The sequence below is a fragment of the Bombina bombina genome, chromosome 2 (assembly GCF_027579735.1).
Source record: "Bombina bombina isolate aBomBom1 chromosome 2, aBomBom1.pri, whole genome shotgun sequence".
NCBI lineage: Eukaryota > Metazoa > Chordata > Amphibia > Anura > Bombinatoridae > Bombina > Bombina bombina.
In genome coordinates this window covers 815,410,569-815,420,568 of record NC_069500.1, presented here as the reverse complement: position 1 = coordinate 815,420,568, position 10,000 = coordinate 815,410,569, and the positions used below count along the sequence as shown (strand labels likewise).

At 36.4% G+C, this 10,000-nt stretch overlaps 1 protein-coding gene across 1 annotated transcript in view; it reads right to left on the bottom strand.

Moving 5' to 3' along the window:
• ACSBG2 (acyl-CoA synthetase bubblegum family member 2) overlaps positions 1 to 10,000 on the bottom strand; it is an 81,479-nt gene that overhangs the window by 60,792 nt on the left and 10,687 nt on the right. The gene's annotated exons all lie outside the window — the stretch shown is intronic.

Genomic DNA, 10,000 nt, shown 5'->3' with positions numbered 1-10,000 from the left:
AGTCAGCTACCTTCTCTATTAGGAGGCAACATTCCATTTGCCTTGGTGTCAATAGTAGCACCCCCCCCCCCAAAAAAAAAAATATTTTTTTAAATGGAGTTCACTCATCAGCCCTTCTGATTTATCCATAGCAATCTGTATAAAAAAAAACCAAAAAAAACACACACACAATCTGCCACCTAGTAGCCAAAATCACAAAGCCTCTCTCTGACTTTCCAAACAATCTAATGATCCGTGGTCAAAGACCCTGCTGATGTCTTCATACTAAACATTTCAAAAAAACAAAAACACCAACAGGAGCATAGAAAGAACGGTCAAAACAATATAGTAAATGAGTCATGATGTATTAGAAGCCCAGAAGCAGACACCAACAACCTTCATCAGCTATGTCAACACCTGATCAAATGACATCCGATTTCTCATCAGGAATGCCACAATTACAGATCTACTCTTAGAATAATCAACGTGATGAATCATTTCTTTTTCTGACAGGCTTTTGAATGGGAACAGCTCACAAGGAAGATACTTGCACAAGTTATAAAATTTGCTGCATCTAGAAAGCACAATCCATTCTACACCATTTTCTTTTACTACCTTTTAAAACTTTAAATGGACTTGTATAGGATGCTCCAAAAGGGGTCTGATTATTAAGCTTCAATCTCAGCACAAGCGAGCCTGCAGCCGAGAGCTAAGCAGCGATTCTTAACCCACTATGCCACATAACAGGTCTTTAATAAATCTACGTTAAGTGTTAAAAAGGGACAGTCTAATAGGGCAATTTTAAACCACTTTCTAATTTTCTTTTATCATCAAATTTGTGTTCTCTTGGTGTTCTTTGCTGAAAGCTAAGCCTAGGCAGGCTCAAACTGATTTCTAAACCATTGAAGGCTGCCCCTTATCTCAGTGCATTTTGACAGTGCTAGTTCATGGGTGCCATAGATAAATAATTCCATGGGAGTGAGCTTGCTAAAATGCAAGTCTGTCAAAAGAACCGAGATAATGGAGCAGTCTGCAGAGGATTAGCTACAAGGTAATCACAGATGTAAAAAGTGTGTTAATATAGCAGTGTTAGTTATGCAAAACAAGGGAATGGGTAAAGGGATTATCTTTTTAAACAATAAAAATTTTTAAAGTAGACTGTCCCTTTAAGTAAGCAAAGCTAAATAAAGAATTTGGGACAGGCCATTTTAACCCCAACAGTGCCAAACCAGTAAGAAGCCTACTTGTGAAATTCACAGTAATAAAAATCAGACTGCATCTGACCAGGATATCTTAGATTTCTGAGTAAACAAATGGGTTATATTCCATTTAAAGTAAAAAAAAAAATATATAAAAAAAAAAAAAGGAAAATGCACTTATTTATATGTATATAGGATTTCATACTATTGTGTATTTTCACACAAGTGGCACAACATTTTATTTTACTTCCCCCTGTGAGAGCCATCAACCAATCACAAAATAAATTTCTATATATACTGAATTGTTTCACATGCCGAGTAGGAGATGGTGCCTCAAATATAAAAAGCCTGTGCACATTTTGATAAGGGAATTGAATAGCTTTGCTTTTTAATTGCTTCCTCTACCTGAATTATGAAAGTTTTATTTTAACTTTAGTAACCTTATGAACCTTTTCAGTTTATACATAAAAACACACAGCTGTAGAACTTGGAGCTATTTCCTTTTTCTATAAGGCATAACTTACACATAAGTGCCGCCATACTTCTCCCCCTAGAAGGGTGTGCAAAGAGCACTTTGAACTGAACTATTTGCAACATACCCAGCTATGATTGCATGTTGTCTGTGACTGTATGCACTGTCTGACTTTTATCACTGCACAAACACAGCAGTGTGTGCAACCTGGGTCTCACAGGGACCACAGTCTGGATAATGCAATCCTGGGCTTGTTTGTCGTGTGCACAAAGTCACAGACTCCAGGTCACAATGTATTTTAAATGTCCTCACATAGCAAAGGGCACAGTGTATAAAGCACAATATGCCAATGATGATACAATCTCTGAATACTACAGAGGAATACACAGCCACAAAAGTGGATATCAAACCGTTTAACAAACAGTAACAATTTTAAAGCAGTAGTATCACAAGCCCAGAGGCTTAGTTACACTAAGGCACCAGTTCAATTGCAATGTGTTGGTTAAATGAAGAATAAAGCAATTTAATGATTTATATATAGTGCAGTACTTGAAAATTGCATTGCAAATTAGCTGCATACAAAAAAAGAAATTTTAAAATGTCTAATAAATCGGTTTCCTTTTCTCTTGGTCTAACATAGAAATGTAGTAATAAAAAGATGCAGTGCTCTTACATTAAGAATAAACAGACTGGGAAATCTCTGAGAGCCAGTCAACAAGCAGCACTACTGCATATTTGACTGATCACTTCAAACAGCACTTTGCCCTGGATGCACTGTGTTAAGGAAAATTGCATTGCAGCCAGAGCACAGCTCTATTTGAAGAGAACTGTCTAATGTGGAGCAGCACTACAAAGTTAAAGAGCTAACAGTTCCTGCATGTGCCCTGTTTTTTCTGCGATGACATCTCACATCACTGTATGTTCTGCCTTGGGGATCACAAGCTAATAAAATGTGGCTGTCAAAATTGTATACCTAGCTTACAGTAAAAAGTTAATACATACTGTTTAAAACAAATGTATTTTTGGAATACACAGAGTACTTTACACAATATAAACCCTCTTACAGTAACATCATTAAAGTGAAGGTCAATTTAGATTGGTGCCCAGTTTTTAATAATCCTATTAAAAACAAGGGCACTTTAATTCATCAAAATTGACATTTCACTCGTTTTCTTTTAAAACTTAACTTTTAATCCTGACAGCCGCTCGAGCGATTCCCCCGGCCGTCGGAAGCCTCTTAAAACATCAGCAATGACTAATCCGGCTTCCTCCAATCACGGCTTCCCCACAGGGGAATCATGGCCTGAGGCAACACCGTGATTGGAGGAAGCCGGGTTCATCATTTTGGACCCGTGAAGAGGGCTTGCGACAGGCAGAGGAAGCGCTGTAGCAGCTGTCAGGATTAAAAGGTACGTTTTTGAAAAAAAACTAGTGAAATGCCAATTTTAATGAATTAAAGGGACATGAAACCCAATTTTTTTCTTTCGTGATTTAGAAAGAGCATGTCATTTTAAACAACTTTCTAATTTACTTCTATTATCTAATTTACTTAATTCGCTTGATATCACTTGCTGAAAAGCATATCTAGATATGCTCAGTAGCTGCACATAAAGGCCTTGAGTGATTGGCTCACACATGTGCATTGCTATTTCTTCAACAAAGGATATCTAAAGAATTGAGCAAATTAGATAATAGAAGTAAATTGGAAAGTTGTTTAAAATTGCATGCCCTATCTGAATCATGAAAGTTTAATTTTGACTAGACTGTCCCTTTAAGGTGCCCTTGTTTTTAATAGGTTTATAAAAAACCGGGCACCGGTTCCTCTAAATTGACCTTCACTTTAAAGCCACATGAAACAAAGATTGAAATATTAAAAGTTTAATTATGCACAGCAAACACTTTGCAATATACTTTCATTATTTTTGCTTAACTTTTCCTGAAATTAAACTTCAAAAATTGTGGGCCCCCCCCCCCCCCATTTCTGAAAATTAAAGCATGCACTGCAGACTTCACAAGCCTAACCCTAACACATATCTATTCTGAATTGCCCTGAGGTGTGAATAGATACATTACTGCAATTCAATGCAATTTTTACTAACAAAATTAAAAGTGGCACGCCTTGTTTACTCCAATACCAGTCTGGATTGGCTAATTTAAACAAGGCAAATGGAAGGGGGAGTGTGGCTATTGAAAAAAACATTGAAACAAATTAGGTGCTAATGTATTGAAAAAAAATGTTCCACAATTTGCTGCAAGAATAATCTAAAAGGGATTCCACACAGCTTTGCTTGCACAGCAATAAATAGAACACTAGTACAAACATGATGGTGCCCATTATTTTATAAAAACTTAACCTTTGCACTTATGTAGATATGTATTTTTACAATATTAGTTTAAATATTGAAAATATATTACTCTAAGGATAATCTTTGATTTGAAAACATTATGTCTAAAATGTATTTACTATTTAACATCCCTTTAAACCCTTCACGCCATGTCCCCCTAACAGCGCTGGGCTTTAATACTGAACGTCCTACCTTATAGAGCCTCATGCAGCTCCCCCCCTTTGACGTAGCTAAGAATTGACATGTCTAGCAGTGTAGGCAGTGCCCCATGATCCGGTCTTAAAATCACTGATCGCATGATGTCATTTTACAAGTAATGTTTCTAGTACTGACTCAAAGGGGTTAATACCGTTAGGACAGCATGGTACATTGTACCTTATATGGACTGGGGGGTTCCTAGCAGTGTAGACAGTCCATCATGATCCGATCCTGGCCTTTTTTACAGCAAGTGTTTACATCAGAACAAGTTAACACTTTTATGTTGGCACAAAAATGGGTTAATCTTCTCTATTCATAGATTTTATGGCTATAGACAAACGTGCAAACTTGTCAAGCCAGATGGTCTAAAAGCCATTATCTGCGTTATTATCTGTATTAGATTAGTAATACATATCACAGTGCAGTAATTGGCCCCTTACATTTTAGAAAGACAATGAAGAGGAAACAATATCAAGAGGAAGCTTAATAGGCTAGGAAATGGAAAAAATGACTGAGAATGTTTAACAAATGCATAATGGGAAGTTGGCTAAAAAGTAGGAGAAAAGGAAATATATGCAAAAAAGTTAGAGGAACGCTAATTTACAAATCTAAAAATGCAAATAAATATTCATATAAGAATCTTCTCTCTTTAAAGGGACAGTTCACCCAAAAATGTTCTCCCCTTTAAATTATTCCCAATGATCCTTTTAACCTGTATTAAATTGGTTACAAGTTGCTCCTTTACTCCTATTTCAGCATTTGAAATAGCTGATTTAGCCTGTGGTATCGCCACCTACACTGAACAAATTAATACTGGAGTATAGGCTATTGAATAGCCTAAGTATACACAGCCAGCAGAAGAGATTACACTCTCAGTGGGGGGCAGGGTAGTTAAGTAATAAAATGATCATTTTCCATTGTTCTCTCTATGTATTGAACTTTGGTGTTCCAGCCAAATAAAAGATAAGGAAGCAAATCTGTTTACACAAACTTAGAACATAATGAGATCCGATATCACCTTTAAGTTCAACCCATTGCAATAGGCTGTGGTTTCAAAGCACAAAATCAGCTACTTCATATACACAAATAAGCATGAAAATGGAATTTATCAAATAATTTATACTCTGCAGTTGTTATAACAAGTCATTTAAAATACATTAATGGAAAAACAATTTTACAGTGTACTGTCCCTTTAACCAGTAAGCAGGATAAGGTATTCAATATTTAAAAATTACAATGTACATAAATGTGTAAAAATGAAAATACTCTGTTATATGCAAGCAACAGTGCAATAATAAAATGCCCTGTTTAAGCTTTACAAATGGGTTAAACACACAGTTGAAGTCAGGTCCAGAGCAGAAATGCACAACTGGGAGCTAACTGAACACATCCAGTGAGCCAATCACAATAGTTGTGTCATTAAGTAGTAGGGTGGGGGAACTGTAATAGTTTGCAACATTATAACATTTTCTTGTATTTATACATGTAACTTAAAAAGGGACAGTAAAGTCACAATTTTACTTTCATGATTTAGAAATAACATACATTTTTAAACAACTTTCCAATTAACATTATCAAATTTGCTTTATTCTATTGGTATCTTTTATTGAAGAGTAAAACTAGGTAGGCTCTTTAGTACTCTATGGCAGCAGTGTTTAGCAACACTATAACAAAGCTACAAATAATGCAACAACACTGCTGCCATAGAGTACTAAAAACACGTGCACACTCCTGAGCTCTTATGAGCCTACCTAGTTTTATTCTTCAATTAAAGATAAACAAAATTAAATAACCAATGCAAACTAGAAAGTTGTTTAAAACGTCATGCTCTATTCGAATCATGAAAGTTTAATTTTGAATTTACTTTCCTTTTAAAGCTATCCAAAGTACAAATTAGCCGCATAACGTAAAACTGATCATTAGGGCAAAGGCTGTGGCAAGGTCCCCTATTTCAACAGCCCCTTGACTGGCTGTTTGACATCAGCAGAGAAAGGATCTATTTATCTAAGAATGTCAGTCATTCTAACCCCCTGGTTTGTTTGTGCCAGAGGTTATGCACAGCCTTCCTGTACAAATACGTTGGCAGGTTTTACCCTGGGGGTTTTGACCCTCTGAGACCCCTCAAATTATGCCCCTCCCTCCTCTTCCGATTTTTAACTGCAGTCTACAAGTCTCTCCACCCTGAATTTAGCAGCAGTTAAGCATATATTAGCCCCTGGCACCATTACCTCTGCAGAAGAACATTTATTTTAAAATATGATGGTCCATTTATAAGTTATACTTTACTGTAAGTGCTAATTCAATTTGTTTTTAGAAGAGGTGTAGAAGTGAAAACACAAAAGGCTCAATAGAATGGCTGCCAGCATAAGACCCAAGGATCAAAAAGCATTAGACCTATGATGTGGTCTGTGCTTGCATATCTTATGTGACTGAATCTAGTGGTCATCAAATCTGTTTAAATATTCTTACTGGCTCCTACATTTTAAGCGCCAGACAAGTTAGATGCCAGTGGCTCCTTGGCTCTTGGGTTTGTTGAGCCCTGACCTAGGAGGGATGCTGCAGAACTTCACAGCATAAATGATTTGGCTGGCAGAATCGTGCGTTTCAGCGTCACACTATTCTGTGACCTGTCTCAAATAGCAACACAAAATGTCATACTCAAGTATAGAAAGAGGTAGCTCATTGTAAAGGTTTCAGACATTTACTACAACAGGACAACTTTTTTTTATTTATTTTTTTATTAAACACACAAACTAGGAGCTTGAAATGCAGTTTACATCATATAAACCTTTTTTTCCCCTCGAATGGAAAGTTATCTGGGGCCACTAAAAACTCGTTGCAGAATAATAATTTCTGTGATTTTTGCTCAGACACAGCGCCCCTCCCTCTGCCTGTTGTAGTTAACTAATCTGAGCTTTATCATCTGCATCCCCTGGTGAATAAAGCTGTGGTTCCGGCTTGTCTAGCATCACACCTGAGCCTTGTGCTCCATCAGCTTTACAGCAATTGGCCTCAATGTTAAAAGGAGAGACAGTTTGAGCCACAAGTAGAGGCTCCAGCCGTAGTTTCAATAGCAACACTTGGGGGTCGATTCTAAAACATTTGCTGGTCTAGATGTGCCCCCCCCCCACCACTTTAAAACTCGCTGACGCAGCCCTCATTGAATTCTTAAAATAAAGTGGCGAGATTCCTCAAAAAAAAATATAAATAAAAAAAAAAGTGCTCTGCTTTGTAAAAGTTTGCGAGTATAAAGTAAACGGGAAGAACCAGGCGTATCTTTAAACTTTAATATTGAAGGAACAAAATGTGATGCAGCATAACTAAAAGGCTGACTAGAAAATGTCACCTGAACGAACATCTCTGTAAAAAAAAAAAAAGAAAAAAAAAAAAAAAAAAAAAAAAAAAGATATTTTACCTCAACACTTCCTCAGTAGCCACATCCCACTGTAAAGGGACTTCAAACAGTCAATCAAGATGCTAGTCCCAGGACTTGCGAGGGATCGTGCATATGGCATGTGCCGGCAGGCATGTTATTTCCCTATTTTGCTATGAAATCTTTGGAGAATTCAGTTAAATCTCATTAAATCACAGTAAAGCAAAGCATGACCTCAGTACTGCTGATGGGCTGTCTTCTCTCTCTCGCTTTTCAACCTACAGCTGGACAGTAACTTAAGAATAACTGTTCACTGAGCTTTTGCTATTGTAAGCTGAACACACTTTTAAAAAGGTCAAATCTTTTTACCTAGAGATGTACATGTGATATTTTGTCAGTTTTTACAATTACGCTTCATCACTTTCAAGTGATTTAGTTTATAAGTAGTATGTTCCTTTAAGCATAAAGAACTGGTTATGAAAAACTAGGGAAAGTAATAAAGGGATTATATCTTTTTAAACCAAAATTCTGGAGTAAACTGTCCTTTTAATTGGACACAAACTATAGAATTGTCATTACAGACAACAGCAGGTTATCTTGCTCAACAGCAAAAGAGCAGTAAATGTATACAAGCAGGCATGTTCTAGTAAAAGAAAAGACTGGTAGTGAATGTCTTAATTCGCACTCTTGTTAACAGAGAAATGAGACAAACAAATTAGTTTCAGTGGGATGACAAATAAAAAATGTTTTTTCATACTCTCAATGGCAGTGAGGTGGGGATTTAGAAACAAGAGCAAAAATTATAAACTTCCTATGAACAACAACAAACAAAAAAACCTTTAAGTGTCACAAAACCTATTTATACACAGAAACCAGTAGAGTACATTGGGACCTACTCAGAAAATGAATCAGCTGGAAATGAGGTCTACTGTGTGTGGTAAGTAGCAGTTACCTGGGAAACAAGGGGAGGGCAAACTATTAAGAATATGAACATACATACAAATACATATACACACAGCACACACTATGCCTTAGGTTAGCAATAATAATTCACGTGAGCCAGTGATCTGATTTTATCTTTTAAATGCACTTCTGTCAAATTTACTTTAATTCTTTTGGTTTGTTGAAAAGCATACCTAGGTAGGCTCAGGCGCAGCAATGCACTACTGTGAGCTAGCTGCTGATTGGTGGCTACACACATGCCTCTGCACTAGCTCAACAGAAGTACTTAGCTAGATTCTCAGGGGAGCATTGCTGCTCTTGAGCCAACTTTAACTATGTATTTAATCCATTTGCAGGGGGGTTATACACATTTGTATGTGCAAGCAGCAGTGCAATAAGAAAATACTCTAACAGCGCATTCTTTTGGTACTGTTATGTCCCTTTAATTACAGATCAGCTGTGCTATTTTGAGCTCCCCTCTGTATATATTGCGTTTTTTTTTTTTTACAGAGAAGTGTTTCACAAGCATCACAGCACCGCCTCTTTTTCCCCTCACAAGACAAAATGTTTTGTAACCGTTTCCTTTCAGATTATATTTACATGGCAATAAAGTGTTGTGGAAAAATGCCAAATATTCCTCTTATTTACAGAAACACTCCAAACGTTATATTTTACATAGAATACAAAAATAATGAAGTATGAATTTCAAGTCAAAAGCTTAGGCGTTAGGTGCTGTCCCAACCCTGCAAAAGGGGAAGAAGGAAGGAGTAAAGAAAAGAAAACGCAAAACCCCTGAAACTAAACAGTCATCACACAAGCTTTTGGAAGCTAAAGGCAACCAGCACAGATCACATGCTCAAAAGGGGTGGGATGATGAGGTTACTACAGATCATTCACCCAGCAATTTATAGCAATGATTCACACCTGTTTGTGTATATTACTTAAAGAAACAGTGTACTCCAAATTTTGTATTGTTTAAAATAAATAATCCCTTTATTATCCATTACCCAGTTTTGCACAGCCAACATGGTTATGTTAATATACTTTTTACCTCTGATTACCTTGTATCTAAGTCTCTTCTGACAGCCCCTGATCACATGACTTTTTAGCTAATTAGTGTTGTGTACAACTCCACAGGAGAGATCACAATGTTATCTTTAGTGCGGCACTCGTGAATTAACGGTCTCTAAGTACGAAGATGCTTGTAGTGGCTTAGAAACAGGCAGAAATTTAGATTATATATATATATATATATATATATATATATATATATATATATATATATATATATATATATATATATATATATATATATATATATATATATATATATTAATATCAAAATACACTAATAAAAGTATGAAACACAATGATTGGCATAATAAACTCCCGAAACCTCTATTTTGCAGTTTTAAGGCTTTCATACATGGACTAGTTAGTCGGCCACTTTTGGGCCCTTTGATTCAGGTAGCACTGGTGAGGTATGTTAGTC